A 20,797-nucleotide genomic window follows, 5' to 3' on the forward strand; every position below is an offset into this window, starting at 1 on the left:
TTTCTTATTTCAATAATCCTTTGCAAACTTCAGTAACATAATGCTTTATGGAAGGGAAACTTTGGGAAATAGGCAGTTAAGGGAAAAGTAACTGTTTTATTTGGGTTAATCTGGGTCTGAGAAAAGAGAACAGCTAAAGTAAAAGGATGAGACAACAGAGCAAGGTTGAATAAGAAAACATAAGCCCTTAGAACCCCGGAAATACTGTGGGAGATGGTGGTTAGACTCAGATGTAAGGTTGTGGAACATTTCTTTTTTGGTTGTTTCTTTTTCCTATAGGCAACAAGGAGCAGATGAAAGGATGAAAGCAAAACTAAGCTTCAGAAAGATGAGTTTGGTAATCATGTTTAGGATGGGTTGAAAGGGAGAAAAAATTAGAGAAAGGAAAGATTTAGGAGGCATTTCAAGAATCACAAAGTTTTGATGATTTGCTTTAGACAAAAAGTCAGTGGAAAGAGAGAAGAGGAGAAGGTAGGAGAAATATTAGGAAGGTAGAATTTCTGGGACTTGAAGTTTGGCTATAGAAAACATAAGAAAAAAAGAGATCAGGCATGACTCTCTAATGTTATTGCCAGTTGAAATCAAAAATTTAAAGTACTAATCTTGGCACGGAATGGGGGTGACAATATAGGGATTATGGGTCTTCTTTTGGATGAACTGACTTTTAAATGTCACTTGGAAGTCCAGAAAAATAATACACATGCATACATAATACACAAGGTCAAATTTCAGTTGGCATAAGGTGGGTCATGTTAGACCTATTGAAAGAAGTGAAATGGTTTACCTAAAGGAGAATAGTGAACAAAGCTGGCATTGCTGGTCAGGTAAGGTATGTGTCTGAGGAAAGCAGATGCCAATGGGAAAAAAATGAATAATATGTAAATAAGAAAAGACAAACCAAGCTCTTTCTAACTAGAGCCAACAGAATGTATTCTGAGGTACTGAGAGATGAAGCCCAGTTCCATGGAAATGCACCACTATTACAGAAAGATATCTGATAGCAGAAAAAGGGGGCAATTCAATTTTCATGAATTGTACGCTTGGCACCACTGAGCATTCCTAAAAATAGATAACTGTGATATTGGGTTGACCAAAAATTTCATTTGGGTTTTTCCATAAGATGTTACAGGATACAATGGTTGGCTTGAAGTAGAGAAACAAGAAAAAAGGAAAAAGAAAGAGGAACTAGGAAAAGAAGAGAAGACATAATAGAAATTTAATAGTGCCAGATGAAATTCTTTCCTCCAGTCATGCAAAAGGGAGGTGAAGATTCCCTGATGCCCTTATGGCAGAAAAGGATCAAGGCTCATTATTTCCACATTTGTAAAGCTGCTTCCAGCTTCCCTGTGCTGCTTATATAGCAGCACTAAATTTGCTTAGAAGGGAAACATGTCAGATAGTTTTAAATCTTAAAAATGAATATCCCTTGATCATTATGTAATGTCCTTCTTTGTCTCTTACAGTAGTCTTTATCTTAAAGTCTATCTTGTCTGACATGAAAATTGTTACTCCAACTTTCTTTTGATTTCCATTTGCATGAAATATCTTTTTCCATCCCCTCACTTTCAGTCTGTATGTGTCTCTAGGTCTGAAGTGGGTCTCTTGTAGACAGCATATATGCAGGTCTTGTTTTGGTATCCATTCAGCCAGTCTATGTCTTTTGGTTGGAGCATTTAATCCATTTACATTTAAGGTAATTATCAATATGTATGTTCCTATTACCATTTTCTTAATTGTTTCGGGTTTGGTTTTGTAGGTCTTTTCCTTCTCTTGTGTTTCCTGCCTAGTGAAGTTCCTTTAGCATTTGTTGTAAAGCTGGTTTGGTGGTGCTGAATTCTCTTAGCTTTTGCTTGTCTGTAAAGGTTTTAATTTCTCCATCAAATCTGAATGAGATCCTTGCTGGGTAGAGTAATCTTGGTTGTAGATTTTTCCCTTTAGTCACTTTAAATATGTCCTGCCACCCCCTTCAGGCTTGCAGAGTTTCTGCTGAAATATCAACTGTTAACCTTATGGGGATTCCCTTGAATGTTATTTGTTGCTTTTCCCTTGCTGCTTTTAATATTTTTTCTTTGTATTTAATTTTTGACAGTTTAATCAATATGAGTCTTGGCATGTTTCTCCTTGGATTTATCCTGTATGGGATTATCTGTACTTCCTGGACTTGACTGGCTATTTCCTTTCCCATATTAGGGAAGTTTTCAACTATAATCTCTTCAAATATTTTCTCAGTCCCTTTCTTTTTCTTTTCTTCTGGGACCCCTATAATGTTGGTGCATTTAATGTTGTCCCAGAGGTCTCTGAGACTGTCCTCAATTTTTTCTATTCTTTTTTCTTTATTCTGCTCTGCGGTAGTTATTTCCACTATTTTATCTGCCAGGTCACTTATCCGTTCTTCTGCCTCAGTTATTCTTCTGCCTCAGTTATTCTGCTCTTGATTCCTTCTAGAGAGTTTTTAATTTCATTTATTGTGTTGTTCATCATTGTTTCTTTGCTCTTTAGTTCTTCTAGGTCCTTGTTAAACGTTTCTTGTATTTTCTCCATTCTATTTCCAAGATTTTGGATCATCTTTACTCTCATTACTCTGAACTCTTTTTCAGGTAGTCTGCCTATTTCCTCTTCATTTCTTTGGTCTGGTGGGTTTTTACCTTGCTCCTTCATCTGGTTCATATTTCTCTGTCTTCTCATTTTGTTTAACTTACTGTTTTGGGGGTCTCCTTTTCACAAGCTGCAGGTTCGTAGTTCCTGTTATTTTTGGTGTCTGCCCCCAGTGGGTAAGTTTGGTTCAGTGGCTTGTGTAGGCTTCCTGGTGGAGGGAACTGGTGCCTGTGTTCTGGTGGGTGGGGCTGGATCTTGTCTTTCTGGTGGGCAGGGCCGCATCTGGTGGTGTGTTTTGGGGTGTTTGTGAACTTAGTATGACTTTAGGCAGCCTCTCTGCTAATGGGTGGGGTTGTGTTCCTGTCTTACTAGTTGTTTGGCATGGGGCATCCAGCACTAGAGCTTGCTGGCCATTAGGTGGAGCTGAGTCTTAGCACTGAGATGGAGATCTCTGGGAGAGCTCTTGCTGATTGATATTATGGGGGGCTAGGTGGTCTCTGGTGGTCCAATGTCCTGAATTCGACTCTCCCACCTCAGAGGTTCAGACCTGACACCAGGCTGGAGCACCAAGACCCTGTCAGCCACACAGCTCAGAAGAAAAGGGGGAAAAAAAGAAAGAAAAAAATAATAATAAAATAAAATTTAAAATTATATTAAATTAAAAAAATAATCATAATAAAAGAAGAGAGCAACCCAACCAACAAACAAATCCACCAGTGATAACAAGCACTAAAAACTAAACTAAGATAAGCATAAAAATCAGAAAAAAATCAGTCACAGACAGCAAACCCCAAGTCTACAGTTGCTCCCAAAGTCCACCACCTCAATTTTGGGACAATTCTTTGTCTAATCAGGTATTCCCACAGATGCAGGGTACATCAAGTTGATTGTGGGGATTTAATCCGCTGCTCCTGAGGCTGCACGGAAAAACTTCGCTTTCTCTTCTTTGTTTGCACAGCTCCTGAGGTTCAGCTTTGGTTTTGGCCCCACCTCTGCATGTAGATCTCCCTCAGCATCTGTTCCTTTTGGGAGGTCTGAGGTCTTCTGCCAGTGTTCAGTAGGTGTTCTGTAGGAGTTGTTCCACATGTAGATGTATTTTTGATGTATTTGTGGGGAGGAAGGTGTTTTCCACATCTTATTCCTCTGCCATCTTGAAGGTCCCCCCAAGGCACTCTTATCACTTAAGATTTTTGGTTGTTCATTAATATTTTTCAGTTTTTCTCAGCCTGGTGCCATCTGTGATTTTGACATTAGTTTCCTCTAATTTGTGTGACTCTATGGGATTGCTTTTTGATATTGGTGTTATTATTGTTTATTTTCCCCTTTAGAACATTTTTCCCCTGCCATTGTTACTTTCTTTTTAAATTAGTTATTAATGCTTTGCAGATGTCCTCTAAACTCACGTATTATATAGTTTAACCAGAGTTGTTGACTGGCAGTATTACAGCTCGAAAATCCTGAAGTACACCAGAAGACTTCAGTTTTAGGGCTCATGGATTGCTGAAAGGCCAATTCTAGTCTGCCACCTCATTTGGGAACATTTTCAAAGTCACGGTGACACACAGGGTCACAAAATCTGGACTTCTCTTATGGTGTATTTTATATTTTTGACTAAATCTATTTATCACCTACTGGGTTTGCTCACTTGGGCCCCACACAGGTCCTTAGATTGTTGAGGTTAATTGTTCTTGGGACCTTGGACTGCAGGGGAGGGAGCAAATCAAGAAATCTGGTGACAGCAATTGAATCCTTTAAAGATATATGCTCTCTCTGTCTTCTCAGCCTTCACCAATTCTCCCGTCTCCCCAAGAAAATACCTACTACAATTTCGTTAACTTAGTAGGCATTCAATAAATGCACTTTTTTTTTTCATTCAAGCAGCACTTATATATTTGGAGGTGGGGAGCTGAGAGATAAGTTTATAAGTTTATTTTGGAAAAAAAAAACATGAATAAATAAGGAACTCCTCTTGGTCAGTGTTCATAATGACATTCAATATACTTATGGTACCTTGCAAATTTCAAAGCAGATTTCCATAATTTATCGCCTTTTATCTCTACAAAAACTCCATATAAGGCCAGCTGAGGGGACTCAAAAGAGAGGTTGAGTAATTTTTATAAAGCTCTAAAAAAACTGAGTATTGGAATAAAGGGCCTGAAACACTGTCTTAAGATATTGGCTCAAATATTTTTTTCTACTGTGTTCTGCTCCTTTCCCAAATTTCTTGACAGGATCCTTTTGGCTTCTTCATTAATTTTTTCATCCATTATTTAGGATTTACATTAAAAAGCATTTTGGCTTCCAAACTTAGAAAGCAAGGGATTTTCTTTTTTGAAAATTAATCTTTCTCCTACATCTACTTCACTAATCATTCATTAAAATGGGAATCTATATCTGAGCGTAAACTTTCTTCTAGGTCGTAAGAACAGATATCTTTATATAACTTTCTCTTTATTTCATCAGATTTGTATATAATGCTGGAAATTAAATCATCTCAGAAAACTACCAACATCCTTTTTAGCTTTATGTTTGAATGTAAAATACAGTGATGGATTTCAATGAGTTTTCAACTGTTCCTCTCTTTCCTTCTTTGCCTGAGGGGAAAAGGACCAACACAAAAGTGGTTTTCCATTTGGAAATTTACATGTCTCTGAAATAAATTTGTTCTGGATTACTTACGCTTTTCATAGCTTTTTTGGTTAAAAAAAAAATGACTTGGTGCTGGTGAGTTTGGGTCCAGTAGACACTCTTGGGTTGAAACAATGCTTATGGAGATTGTTTTTCTTCCTACAGCTCCAATCCCCATCTATGGGTCTCCTCTTTTTATGGTATCACTGATAAATTTGAAAGGTATATACAATGAACTCTTGAAAGTCCTTTATCTATTGTCTCTAATTGTTAATATTTTGCCTTATTTAAGAAAGTATTATTTTTCATGAGCTCTGTTACTGAGATATGTAAGTACAGAGTCCCAGGAGAGTGTGAACCAGTCTCCTCAGCCCAAGAAAAGAGGCTGATGGTCTGTCTGCATATGGTGAGATTTCAACCCCAGAGAAAACTGAGGTCAGTGGAATCATCAACAACATAACCTCAAACTCAGTGTACTGAAAAGGACAGCTGTGCCAACAAGGAGAGACGAATGGAGCAGAAATGTGCTTGTTGGCTTAACAGCCCCAGCTGTGCAAGGTGACATCTGATCCAAGCATCTGTTTGTAGCCCATTAAACAGGCAGGGCCCACAGAAAACCAAGAAAAGATGCAAATTATTTCAAAAAGGCAGCAGGTGTTGCTTCTAACTTGCAACAATCGTCAGGAAGTTTCATTTAAATTCATATGCCAGCATGGGCAAGATTTTTCTCCTAATAGGCGATCATTCGACAATGAAGCAGAGTAGCTAAGCTGAAATTTTCCTGGGATTCAATATTCAGTATTGTCTACAGATTGGCAAGAATTGCTGCAAGATTACGGTAACAAAGAATATTGCATTTTTAGTGTATCACAGCATCAAATTCTTTTGTTAGGTCATTCAAAAATCTGAAACAAATGAAGTAAATTTTTATGATTTTATAATGTAAAAATATGACTTGGTGATTAAGGTCTGTGTTATCTCGTAGATTCATATTTTTTCCCTTGAGGAGTTATGAATTCAGTGCTTTAGTTAAAATATGTGATTGTGAAAAAGAAACTGTGTCTGAAAACAACAATGCAAGTATAATCTATGAAAAATAAAATTTTATTTGTCATAGCCTAAAAGAGTAGAACTTACTTCTATAACATAAAAGAATATAGAAATTACTAGGAACATATTTAGGCTTCCGATAAAATTTTCTCTTCATGATCCCTGGTAAATTAGGTTCTTGGAGCCAATTCCAATGTTGGGGTTGGGGGGATCTCCACACAAACAGCAAGCAATTCTCGATACATCAGCAACGTGTTCAAGAATTCAACTCAGTTCTGACAGTATCTACTCAGAGATAGCATCAGATTCCATAGGTTAAGGGTTCAGTCCACAAGACTGCCCCCCACCTCCACTTCACATCCTTGTCACAAGTCCAAGTTATTACCTGCTCTTCTAACCAGCAGACTACAAATCAGAGGTTCCAAAGACCACTCCACCCCACCTCAGGATGCCAACTACAAGTCCAGGTTGTTTGTTACCTGTACTTCTGAACAACTAGCTACAGATCAGAGGCTCCCATGACCCCTTCCTTAAGTTTGATTAATTTGTTAGAATTGGCTCACAGAATGCAGAGAAATAGATTACTTGTTTATTATAAAAGGATACAACTCAGGAAAGGCAGATGGAAGACATGCACAGAGCAATATATGAGGAAATGGCTCAGAGATACTATGCAGAGAAATAGATTACTTGTTTATTATAAAAGGTACAACTCAGGAAAGGCAGATGGAAGACATGCACAGAGCAATATATGAGGAAATGGCTCAGAGCTACTATGCTCTCTCTGAGCCACTCTCCCCAAATCTCCACCTGTTCACCAATTTGGAAGCTCTCCAGACATCCCCCTTTGGGTTTTTATAGAGGTTTTATTACATAGACAAGATTAAATAATTGGTCATTGGTGAATGATTTAACCTCTAGCCCCTCTCCCCTTCCAGGAAATCAAGAGGTGGAACTTAAAGTTCTACCTCTCTATTCATTGTTGGTTTCCCTGGCAGCCAGGCCCACCCTTAAATGTTCTCCAAAAGTCACCTTACCTCATTAACATAAACTCAGTCATGGAAAGGACTTATTATGAGTAACAAGTTATCCATTTCATTTTTATGGCTCTGAAGCAGATTTTAGAAGCTGAGAATAAGACTATATATTGTGACAAAGAATGCTTCCATTGCTCTTATCACTCAGGAAATTCTAAGGGTTTTAAAAGCTGTGAGCCAGGAACTGCAGAAGAGGACCAAGTATATATGTCCTATAAATCACAATATCACACCTGGTCGTATGGATTTTCAACTTAGTCTTCATTTAAACAGTACAGTTTCATGTCTCTCATCATAAGCTTAAGTAACCCTAATTTCTTGTTGAAAATAGTGTGAGTAAAACTAATGAAATTTGGAATCCTAATGTCAATGTTCTAGTGGTATTAAAGAGCACAGTAAACATGTGCTAACTGAAATTGCTGCCTTCTTCAATTGATTTTTTTCTGGCTAACTGACAAAGTAAGACCATTTCAGTTACAATTTAGGCAGTGTGTACAGAATGTTAGTGAAACTTCTTACTTTACCACAGCACTCAAGAACAGACGTTCTTTTTTTTCTTTTTTTTTTTTACATTTTTATTGGAGTATAATTGCTTTACAATGCTGTGTTAGTTTCTGCTTTATAACAAACTGAATCAATTATACATATACATATGTTCCCATATCTCTTGCGTCTCCCTCCCTCCCACCCTCCCTAGCCCACCCCTCCAGGTGGTCACAAAGCATGGAGCTGATCTCCCTGTGCTATGCGGCTGCTTCCCACTGGCTATCTATTTTACATTTGGCAGTGTATATATGTCCATGCCACTCTCTCACTTTGTCACAGCTTACCCGTCCCCCTCCCCATATCGTCAAGTACATTCTCTAGTAGGTCTGTGTCTTTATCCCTGTCTTACCCCTAAGTTCTTCTTCACATTTTTTTTCTTAAATTCCATATATATGTGTGTTAGCATACGGTATTTGTCTTTCTCTTTCTGACTTACTTCACTCTGTATGACAGACTCTAGGTCCATCCACCTCATTACAAATAGCTCAATTTCGTTTCTTTCTATGGCTGAGTAATATTCCATTGTGTATATGTGCCACATCTTCTTTATCCATTCATTCGATGATGGACACTTAGGTTGTTTCCATCTCCTGGCTATTGTAAATAGTGCTGCAATGAACATTTTGGTACATGACTCTTTTTGAATTATGGTTTTCTCAGGGTATATGCCCAGTAGTGGGATTGCTGGGTCATATGGTAGTTCTATTTGTAGTTTTTTAAGGAACCTCCGTACAGTTCTCCATAGTGGCTGTACCAATTCACATTCCCAACAACACTGCAAGAGTGTTCCCTTTTCTCCACACCCTCTCCAGCATTTATTGTTTCTAGATTTTTTGATGATGGCCATCCTGACTGGTGTGAGATGATATCTCATTGTAGTTTGGATTTGCATTTCTCTAATGATTAATGCTGTTGAGCATTCTTTCATGTGTTTATTGGCAGTCTGTATGCCTTCTTTGGAGAAATGTCTAGTTAGGTCTTCTGCCCATTTTTGGATTGGGTTGTTTGGTTTTTTTGTTATTGAGCTGCATGAGCTGCTTATAAATTTTGGAGATTAATCCTTTGTCAGTTGCTTCATTGGCAAATATCTTCTCCCATTCTGAGGGTTGTCTTTTGGTCTTGTTTATGGTTTCCTTTGCTGTGCAAAAGCTTTGAAGTTTCATTAGTTCCCATTTGTTTATTTTTGTTTTTATTTCCATTTCTCTAGGAGGTGGGTCAAAAAGGATCTTGCTGTGATTTCTGTCATAGAGTGTTCTGCCTATGTTTTCTTCTAAGAGTTTGATAGTTTCTGGCCTTACATTTAGGTCTTTAATCCATTTTGAGCTGATTATTGTGTATGGTGTTAGGGAGTGATCTAATTTCATACATTTACATGTACCTGTCCAGTTTTCCCAGCACCACTTATTGAAGAGGCTGTCCTTTCTCCACTGTACATTCCTGCCTCCTTTATCAAAGATAAGGTGACCATATGTGTGTGGGTTGATCTCTGAGATTTCTATCCTGTTCCATTGATCTATATTTCTGTTTTTGTGCCAGTACCATACTGTCTTGATGACTGTAGCTTTGTAGTATAGTCTGAAGTCAGGGAGCCTGATTCCTCCAGATCCGTTTTTCGTTCTCAAGATTGCTTTGGCTATTCGGGGTCTTTTGTGTTTCCATACAAATTGTGAATTTTTTTTTTTCTAGTTCTGTGAAAAATGTCAGTGGTAGTTTGACAGGGATTGCATTGAATCTGTAGATTGCTTTGGGTAGTAGAGTCATTTTCACAATGTTGATTCTTCCAATTCAAGAACATGGTATATCTCTCCATCTATTTGTATCATTTTTAATTTCTTTCATCCGTGTCTTATAATTTTCTGCATACAGGTCTTTTGTCTCCTTAGGTAGGTTTATTCCTAGATATTTTATTCTTTTTGTTGCAATGGTAAATGGGAGTGCTTTCTTCATTTCACTTTCAGATTTTTCATCATTAGTGTATAGGAATGCCAGAGATTTCTGTGCATTAATTTTGTATCCTGCAACTTTACCAAATTCATTCATTAGCCCTAGTAGTTTTCTGGTAGCATCTTTAGGATTCTCTATGTATAGTATCATGTCATCTGCAAACAGTGACAGCTTTACTTCTTCTTTTCCGAGATGGATTCCTTTTATTTCCTTTTCTTCTCTGATTGCTGTGGCTAAAACTTCCAAAACTATGTTGAATAAGAGTAGTGAGAGTGAGCAACCTTGTCTTGTTCCTGATCTTAGTGGAAATGCTTTCAGTTTTTCACCATTGAGGATGATGTTGGCTGTGGGTTTGTCATATATGGCCTTTATTATGTTGAGGAAAGTTCCCTTGTGCCTACTTTCTGGAGCGTTTTTATCATAAATGGGTGTTGAATTTTTTCAAAAGCTTTCTCTGCATCTATTGAGATGACCATATGGTTTTTCTACTTCAACTTGTTAATATGGTGTATCACGTTGATTGATTTGCGTCTATTGAAGAATCCTTGCAGTCCTAGAATAAACCCCACTTGACCATGGTGTATGATCCTTTTAATGTGCTGTTGGATTCTGTTTGCTATTATTTTGTTGAGGATTTTTGCATCTATGTTCATCAGTGATATTAGCTTGTAGTTTCCTTTCTTTGTGACATCCTTGTCTGGTTTTGGTATCAGGGTGATGCTGGCCTCGTAGAATGAGTTTGGGAGTGTTCCTCCCTCTGCTATATTTTGGAAAAGTTTGAGAAGGATAGGTGTTAGCTCTTCTCTAAATGTTTGATAGAATTCACCTGTGAAGCCATCTGGTCCTGGGCTTTTGTTTGTTGGAAGATTTTTATTCACAGTTTCAATTTCAGTGCTTGTGATTGGTCTGTTCATATTTTGTATTTCTTCCTGATTCAGTCTTGGCAGGTTATGCATTTCTAAGAATTTGTCCATTTCTTCCAGGTTGTCCATTTTATCGGCATAGAGTTGCTTGTAGTAATCGCTCATGATCCTTTCTACTTCTGCAGTGTCAGTTGTTACTTCTTTTTCATTTCTAATTCTATTGATTTGAGTCTTCTCCCTTTTTTTTTCTTGATGAGTCTGGCTAATGGTTTATCAATTTTGTTTATCTTCTCAAGGAACCAGCTTTTAGTTTTATTGATCTTTGCTATCGTTTCCTTCATTTCTTTTTCATTTATTTCTGATCTGATCTTTATGATTTCTTTCCTTCAGCTAACTTTGGGGTTTTTTGTTCTTCTTTCTCTAATTGCTATAGGTGCAAGGTTAGGTTGTTTATTCGAGATGTTTCCTGTTTCTTAGGGTAGCACTGTATTGCTATAAACTTCCCTCTTAGAACTGCTTTTGCTGCATCCCATAGGTTTTGGGTCGTCGTGTCTCCATTGTCATTTGTTTCTAGGTATTTTTTGATTTCCTCTTTGATTTCTTCATTGATCACTTCGTTATTAAGTAGTGTATTGTTTAGCCTCCATGTGTTTGTATTTTTTACAGATCTTTTCCTGTAATAGCTAGTGTCATCATGTTGTGGTCGGAAAAAATACTTGATGCCATTTCAATTTTCTTAAATTTACCAAGGCTTGATTTATGACCCAAGATATGATCTATCCTGGAGAATTTTCCATAAGCACTTGAGAAAAATGTGTATTCTGTTATCTTTGGATGTAATGTCATATAAATATCAATTAAGTCCATCTTGTTTAATGTATCATTTGAAGATTGTGTTTCCTTATTTATTTTCATTTTGGATGATCTGTCCATTGGTGAAAGTGGGGTGTTAAAGTCCCCTACTATGAATGTGTTACTGTCGAATTCCCCTTTTATGGCTGTTAGTATTTGCCTTATATATTGAGGTTCTCCTATGTAGGGTGCATAAATATTTACAACTATTATATCGTCTTCTTGGATCAATTCCTTGATCATTATGTAGTGTCCATCTTTGTCTCTTCTAATAGTCCTTATTTTAAAGTCTATTTTGTCTGATATGAGATTGCTACTCCAGCTTTCTTTTGGTTTCCATTTGCATGGAATATCTTTTTCCATCCCCTCACTTTCAGTCTGTATGTGTCTCTAGGTCTGAAGTGGGTCTCTTGTAGACAGCATATATGCAGGTCTTGTTTTGGTATCCATTCAGCCAGTCTATGTCTTTTGGTTGGAGCATTTAATCCATTTACATTTAAGGTAATTATCAATATGTATGTTCCTATTCCCATTTTCTTAATTGTTTTGGGTTTGTTATTATAGGTCTTTTCCTTCTCTTGTGTTTCTTGCCTAGAGAAGATCCCTTAGCATTTGTTGTAAAGCTGGTTTGGTGGTGCTGAACTCTCTCAGCTTTTGCTTGTCTGTAAAGGTTTTAATTTCTCCATCAAATCTGAATGAGATCCTTGCTGGGTAGAGTAATTTTGGTTGTCGGTTTTTCTCCTTCATCACTTTAAATATGTCCTGCCAGTACCTTCTGGCTTGCAGAGTTTCTGCTGAAAGATCAGCTGTTAACCTTATGGGGATTCCCCTGTGTTTTATTTGTTGTTTTTCCCTTGCCTCTTTTAATATGTTTTCTTTGTATTTTTTTTTTGACAGTTTGATTAATATGTGTCTTGGCATATTTCTCCTTGGATTTATCCTGTATGGGACTCTCTGTGCTTCCTCGACTTGATTATCTATTTTCTTTCCCATATTAGGGAATTTTTCAACTATAATCTCTTCAAATATTTTCTCAGTCCCTTTCTTTTTCTCTTCTTCTTCTGGAACCCCTATAATTCTAATGTTCATGCATTTAATGTTGTCCCAGAGGTCTCTGAGACTGTCCTCAGTTCTTTTCATTCTTTTTTCTTTATTCTGCTCTGCAGTAGTTATTTCCACTATTTTATCTTCCAGGTCACTTATCCGTTCTTCTGCCTCAGTTATTCTGCTATTGATCCCATCTAGAGTATTTTTAATTTCATTTGTTGTGTTGTTCATCATTGCTTGTTTCATCTTTAGTTCTTCTAGGTCTTTTTAAAATGTTTCTTGCATTTTCTCTATTCTATTTCCAAGATTTTGGATCATCTTTACTATCATTTTTCTGAATTCTTTTTCAGGTAGACTGCCTATTTCCTCTTCATTTGTTAGGTCTCGTGGGTTTTTATCTTGCTCCTTCATCTGCTGTGTGTTTTTCTGTTGTCTCATTTTGCTTATCTTACTGTGTTTGGGGTCTCCTTTTTGCAGGTTGCAGTTTCATACTTCCCGTTGTTTTTGTTGTCTGTCCCCAGTGACTAAAGTTGGTTCAGTGGGTTGTGTAGGCTTCCTGGTGGAGGGGACTAGTGCCTGTGTTCTGGTGGATGAGGCTGGACCTTGTCTTTCTGGTGGGCAGGTCCACGTCTGCTTGTGTGTTTTGGGGTGTCTGTGGACTTATTATGATTTTAGGCAGCCTCTCTGCTAATGCATGGTGTTGTGTTCCTGTGTTGCTAGTTGTTTGGCATAGGGTGTCCAGCACTGTAGCTTGCTGGTCGTTGAGTGAAGCTGGGTGTTGGTTTTGAGATGGATATCTCTGGGAGATTTTCACCGTTTGATATTACGTGGAGCTGGGAGGTCCGTTGTGGACCAGTATCCTGAAGTTTGCTCTCCTATCTCAGAGGCTCAGCTCTGTCTCCTGGCTGCAGCACCAAGAGCCTTTCATCCACACGGCTCAGAATAAAAGGGAGAAAAAGTAGAAAGAAAGAAAAGAAAAGAAAAGAAAGAAAGGAAGGAAGGAAGGAAGGAAGGGAAAGAAATAAAAAGAAAGGAAGGAAGGGAGAAAGAAAGAAGAAAGAAAGGAAGAAAGAAAGAAAGAGAAAGAAAGAAAGAGGGCTTCCCTGATGGCGCAGTGGTTGAGAGTTCGCCTGCCGATGCAGGGGACACGGGTTCGTGTCCCGGTCCGGGAAGATCCCGCGTGCCGCGGAGCGGCTGGGCCCGTGGGCCATGGCCGCTGAGCCTGCACGTTCGGAGCCTGTGCTCCGCAGCGGGGTAGGTCCCAACAGTGAGACATCCGCGTACCGCAAAAAAAAAAAAAAAAAAGAAAGAAAGAAAAGAAAGAAAGAATAAAAGAAAAGAAAATAAAGTACGGTAAAATAAAGTTATTAAAATAAAAAATAATTATTAAAAAAAATTTTAGAGTAAATATAAAAACAAAAACGGACGGATAGAACCCTAGGACAAATGGTGAAAGCAAAGCTATACAGACAAAATCTCACACAGAAGCATACACATACACACTCACAAAAAGAGGCAAAGGGGAATAAATAATAAATCTTGCTCTCAAAGTCCACCTCCTCAATTTGTGATGATTCGTTGTCTATTCAGGTATTCCACAGGTGCAGGTAAATCAAGTTGATTGTGGAGATTTAATCCACTGCTCCTGAGGCTGCTGGGAGAGATTTCCCTTTCTCTTCTGTGTTCTCACAGCTACCGGGGTTCAGCTTTGGATTTGGCACCGCCTCTGCGTGTAGGTCACCTGAGGGCGTCTGTTCTTCGCTCAGACAGGACGGGGTTAAAGGAGCCGCTGATTCAGGGGCTCTGGCTCACTCAGGCCGGTGGGGGAGGGAGGGGTTCGGAGTGCGGGGCGAGCCTGCGGCGTCAGAGGCTGGCGGGACATTGCAACAGCGTGAGGTGCGCCATGCGTTCTCCCGGGGAAGTTGTCCCGGGATCCCCGGGACCCTGGCAGTGGCGGGCTGCACAGGCTCCCGGGAGGGGAGGTGTGGATAGTGACCTGTGCTCGCACACAGGCTTCTTGGTGGCAGCAGCAGCAGCCTTAGCGTCTCATGCCCGTCTCTGATGTCCACGCTGATAGCCACGGCTTGCGTCCGTCTCTGGAGCTCCTTTAAGCAGCACTCTTAATCCCCTCTCCTCGAGCACCAGGAAACAAAGAGGGAAGCAAAAGTCTCTTGCCTCTTCGGCAGGTCCAGACTTTTTCCCGGACTCCCTTCCGGCTAGCTGTGATGCACTAACCCCTTCAGGCTGTGTTCACGGCGCCAACCCCAGTCCTCTCCCTGTGCTCCGACAGAAGCCCAAGCCTCAGCTCCCAGTCCCCGCCCACCCCGGCGGGTGAGCACTCAAGCCTCTCGGGCTGGTGAGTGCTGGGCGGCACTGATCCTCTGGGCGGAAATATCTCCGCTTTGCCCACCGCATCCCTGTTGCTGCGCTCTCCTCCGCGGCCCCCAAGCTCCCCACCTCCGCCACCAGCAGCCTCCACCCGCGAAGGGGCTTCTAGTGTGTGGAAACCTTTCCTCCTTCACAGCTCTCTCCCACTGGTGAAGGTCCCGTCCCTATTCTTTTGTCTCTGTTTTTTCTTTTTTCTTTTGCCCTACCCAGATATGTGGGGAGTTTCTTGCCTTTTGGGAGGTCTGAGGTCTTCTGCCAGCATTCAGTAGGTGTTCTGTAGGAGTTGTTCCACGAGTAGATGTATTTCTGATGTATCTGTGTGGAGGAAGGTGATCTCCACCTCTTACTCTTCCACCATCTTCCCCCTCTCCAAGAGCAGATGTTCTTAACACAGGATCCTTGCATAAGAATCAGGAGACCCATGAATTCGGATAAAGATATTTTTATATCTTTATTTTTACTAACCTTTAATTCATGTTTAGAATTTTGTTCCATTATTACAGCAAAAATCACAGCTGCATGAGCAGTATTATGATTCTATCCTCAATAGAAATCAGAGAAATTCTTATATAAAATATCTTTGCTGTAGCAGACACCTCAAAGTATCTTTTTTACATGTCATAACTTTGAAATTATAGTATTGATTCCATTGCTAGGTCTTCTTAATTAAAGTACTTTTTATAACTTCTGAAAGGTTTCTGCACCCAATTTCCAATGGCTGAGGGAGATTTCTCCATCACCAACAATTTTTCACACCAGCTGGGTGTCCTACAATTCAACTCAATTCTGAGTGAAAGGCTCAGTGGGGCAAGACTGCCCTCCAGTTCAGACCCCAACCAGAAGCCCAGGTTTTTACCTGTACTTCTGAATGACTGACTATAAATCAGAGGTTCCCATGGCCCCCTCCTCACTTTTGATTAATTTGCTAGAGCAGCTCACAGGACTCAGAGAAACATTTTACTTACTAGGTTACCAATTTATTAAAAAGACCATTAAAGAAAACAATCATGAAGAGATATGTAGGGCAAGGTCCTAAATAAAGAAGTTTCTGTCCTCATGGAGTTTGGGGCGCAGTGCAGTGCCATATGGAAGTGTTCTGTTTCCTCAGCCTGGAAGCTCTCCAAACCCCCTCCTTTTAGGAATAATTAGAACCAGTGAGACTATTTTGGATTATGATCTGGAAATGAATTGAGAGTGATGGATTGCAAGGTAGTGTTGAAATTCGGGTCCTACAGATCATAATTGCCTTAGACTGGAGATACTTAAGAAAGCATTATAAAAGGCAATAGTATAAAAATTGATAAAATGAAAGGTAAAATATTAGGCTTTCAAAGATGACTCTAAGAAAATGAGTGCAGAGTTTGTATGTTATGTGGGAAATCCCAAGAGGAAACATGCCTATGTGCAGTGTCAAAAGGAAAGATTCAGTGTTGGAAATTTAGTCACTAGTGTTGGCTCTTCTAAATTTTTTTTCCCCTGTAACTTTAAAGTTTCATCTGTTTTCTTAGAGGTCTCAGAAAAAGACTTTTGAATCTATATATTTTTTAGGATCTTCTAGTTGTTAGGCAACCTCTAGTTTAGCTCTTTGTATGATCTAACCCCTACTCATGTGTCTAGTTAGAAATTATACCCCAGTCTTGAAGGCTAAATGGTCTTCTCACATCCACAATATAGGATCTTAATTATACCTTAATTATATCTGCAAAATTCTGAGGATTGTAAGAGTAGCTTATGGGCAACAACTTGATGACCTTGAAGGATCTGCTCTCCTCCTTGCAAAGCACTTTCCCTAAGTCAGTGGAGGTTAAAACCTGTCTTTCATTTTAAAATTAGGGGAGGGAAATGTACAAAGTAAAATTTTAAACTTAATACCTTGCCATATCTATTTTTAATAAAGCTTTAAATCCAGCAAAGGAAATACATTTTCTAGCCTGGTACCTTAACTCTTTCCATAACTGTGTCACATGAGTTGATGGATGGTGTTCAGGGCTGGGACAGAGATTTACAGGTCATTATCTTAAATGAGATGAGTGAAACTAAAACTATGGGACTTGTGTTGGGTAAACAGCATAGACAAGAATGGATTCTTGCAGAAAAAGGCTGGCACAAAATGTAGGAAACAAAATATTAAAACAATAAGACCTTAATAAGCATCAAAGAAAATGAGGACAATTACTTTGATCATGGCCTTAAATCAATTGCTTTATTAAAGTGTTGGGTGGAAGGGAAGGAGGTTCACAGTACTTCAACCACAGGGTTCTAAGGAAAGGATAAGTGATATAAAAATAGATATTTTTTTTCTTTGAGAATTTGGCTGAGAGAAAGAGTTCAAACCATAGTTGTAAATGGTAATGAGATTTTAATACAGCCAGTATCTCAGAAATAATGAGATAATGATGGGAACCATTTTCCTTGAAATAAAATACAGAAAACGAAGAAGCAGATCAATAAGCATTCTGAAATCAATAAAGAAATTCAAAAAGTTAAATAAGAATATGACACAGATTTAAAGTACTGTTAATTTTGCTTCTCACCAATAGATTTCTAAGTGGTATTCAATCACTAAAATGTTGGCATAGTATTACAGAACAATCATATTAAGTTTGAAAGCAATTGAATTTCAAATAAAAATTCAAAAAGAAAAGAATTAACATTATTAATATTTATTTTATTTTATTTTATGTTGGATAATGTATCCAAAAAATTTAAAATGCAGACCTACCAGCTAAAAAATATATTATATTTTATAAAGTAAATCAAATGTTTTAAGTCAGTGCTGCCCAATAGAAATATAATATGAGGAACATATATAATTGTAGATTTTCTAGTAACCACATATTAACAGTATAAAAAAATAAGAGTTGAAATTAATTTTAATATATTGTACTTAACCTAATATATCAAAATACTATCATTTCAATATTTAATCAATATAAAAGTGTTTAATGAGATATTTTTTGCCCTTTTTTTCATAGGCTTTTGAAATCTAGTGTGTACTTTACACTTATAAGACATCTTATTTCAGACCAGCCGCAGTTCAGCTGCTTAGTAGCCATGTGTAGTTCTGTACTGGGAAGTACAGATTTAGATAATTTTTCATCTCAAATGGAATATTTTATTTCAAAGTGACCATTCTATAATTTAAGATTCTGAAGAATTTTAAAAGAAGTCACAGTTACCTATGTGATTCATTATTACATGTTTTAACTCTTTCCTTTAAGAATTCTCTCTTTATTCTCTTCCTTTCTCCTGGCCTCCAATTGAGTTATTCTACTTCTTTAGACTGTTGAGATTTAGACCATTTTTATTTTCCTCTATAAACGTATTTCTCCAACAATATATTATTTTCTTTGTTTTACATGTGAATGTGTTAAATGTTCACACCATTCTTTATAAACCAGTTCCTCCAAACTAAATTCTTAACATAAATGTATTGTTCTTTGGATTTAACCAAAACCTCATCCTTGATGCCCATTAGGAAGGGATCAGAGGAGTTGCAGTCCTTGATTTATCACATTCCTTCTTCTTAATTGACTATGGCAGGTACAAAATGGTTGCCACACTTTTTCTCAGATATTGAGATATTGGTCTTTGTCTTCTCCCTCTGAATATAGTTAGGCCTTTGATTGTAGGTCTTTCACTGTCTATTGACTGGATTTTGTCACTAAGTCAATTCTGGAGGCTGCTTTGAAATCTACAAATGCTCATCTGTTGTCTTTATACAACAGATATAATACAAGTGCAATACAGAGATGTAACAAGTATGTACAGACACATACAACAGGTTTAATGTCATCAGGATGCTCTTTGTACCCCACTCAGAATGCTGTAGACATTTCTACTATCTATAGTCATTACACGTTGCTGTGTTAGAAGTGAAAGTCCAGCCGTGTTTTCTTCCTCATTAAAGTTGACTAAATTGTACTTCTTTGGTTCTTTTCTGTTTGTTTTTCTTTTATGTTTGACATTCAACAATGTAACAAAGCATGGCTTGATTTTTTTCATTCTGGATCATTTTTTTCTGTCTAACACAAGCTAGTCCTTTAAATATTCAGATCCAATTCTTGTTTCAGGAAACCATTTTTTAATCATAATATCTTCTTTATCTTTCTAATATTATTTTTTATTAATTATATTTCTGTGGGAGTATTTTGGACCATGTATATCTTTCATTCTCTTTTCCACTGTTCTAAGTGAATTTTTTCTTCATTTAATGAAAAAACCAATCTTTTCTTCTACAGAAGAAACATGATTTTCAATCTTGAATTATCTCATCCATTTATATATGAGTTCTTGATAGATTTATTTTGTTCGTCAATTTGTTTCTTTAGTTCTGCAATTTATATTTCTCTCTGTTGTTTCATGCTCAAGTCTTTGAGATCTTGTCATATTGAATTAACTTTCTCAGCAAGTTTTTCTACAGTAATTCTTTATGAGTCTGAAATGTTATACTCTTCTTAGAGGATTTAATTTTCTTAGTATTTTTTACTGTTCTTCTGCATGTAAACTCTACTTTTATTTGTTCCTAATTTTCTTTACCTAGATGATTTTTAAAAGAGATTTAATGTAATCTATTTTCTTTATTTATTATGTGGAAATCTTCTGTCACTAATTTTACCTTACCTGAAACCTGTTTGTCTTCTTCACCAAACTGTAATCTAAATGTCCTTTGTTTTTGTATGTGGGCGTAACCAAAGAGAGGGAGAACTCGGTAGGAATACTGTGAATACTTTATTGAAGGAAATGGTTCTAGGTTTGTTTGTTTGTTTGTTTTTCTATGACATTTTGGTAGAGGTCTTGTCAAATGTTCTCCATCAAATACGAATTATACATCCCACTTCTATGGGGGGATATTGTTGGAATTTGCACTATATTCCCAATTCAGCTTGTGGAACCAGGACACCTACTTACTTAAGAAGCAGTTGGAATTTTTTATTCATTTAAAAAATTTACCCTTATATAGTAGCTGTAATCACAAAAAATCACAAAAACATATGAAGAATTAAAAGAATTATTTTATATAGATTTAATTATTATTACAATATATATATATATTGCCCATGTTTACAAGGTGAAATTTTACAATGATTTTGCAAAATAATCATATGATCCTTGCCAAATTACACTATATTGAAACAAAACATAATCATAAAATCTCTTTTGCTTTCAGCCTAAATTCAGTTACTCTATGTTATAAAAATAGTAATGCAAAGAAAATTTAATGTTATATATGCACATGTGTAAGGAAGAGACATATATCTTCAGAAAGAAATGTTGACTAGATCCTATGATGTTGACATTGCTTACAAATGTTATATATAAGGAAGTCAATTAAAAATCAAGATTAAAATGAATTAGCATCATTTAGTTCAAAGAAGAAATTAGAAATAAATATTCATTAGTTCTTTCAAAAATATACCTACTGAGCTTCCATCGCAAGTACAGAAGTTTTCTAGATTCAAAGTATACAGCAGAAAATGAGGCAAAGTCTTACATGCTAGAGGAGATGATAGACAATATATTGTTATAAGTAGACAAATAAATATGCAATACAACTGGAGACTCCATGAAGAAGAATGAGGTAGAACAAAGGATAGAGAGATATAGTTGACTAATTGGGTGTGTTGCTTTCCAAAGAGACCTAAATGAAACGATTTGTGCATCTAATATATTTTATGAAATAGCTTGGGGAATGTAGTTCAAGCAAAATATTTCTAGTTTATTTTCATGAGAGTTTGATGTGTTGTGTCTATTCATAGGATTTGGCACTTATACAAGAGAAAATATTTCTGAGTATTTAGATAAATTTTGAATACACTCTCAACTAAGTAATGGAAAATCATAGGA

Source organism: Lagenorhynchus albirostris, chromosome 9 (genome assembly GCF_949774975.1).
Source record: "Lagenorhynchus albirostris chromosome 9, mLagAlb1.1, whole genome shotgun sequence".
NCBI lineage: Eukaryota > Metazoa > Chordata > Mammalia > Artiodactyla > Delphinidae > Lagenorhynchus > Lagenorhynchus albirostris.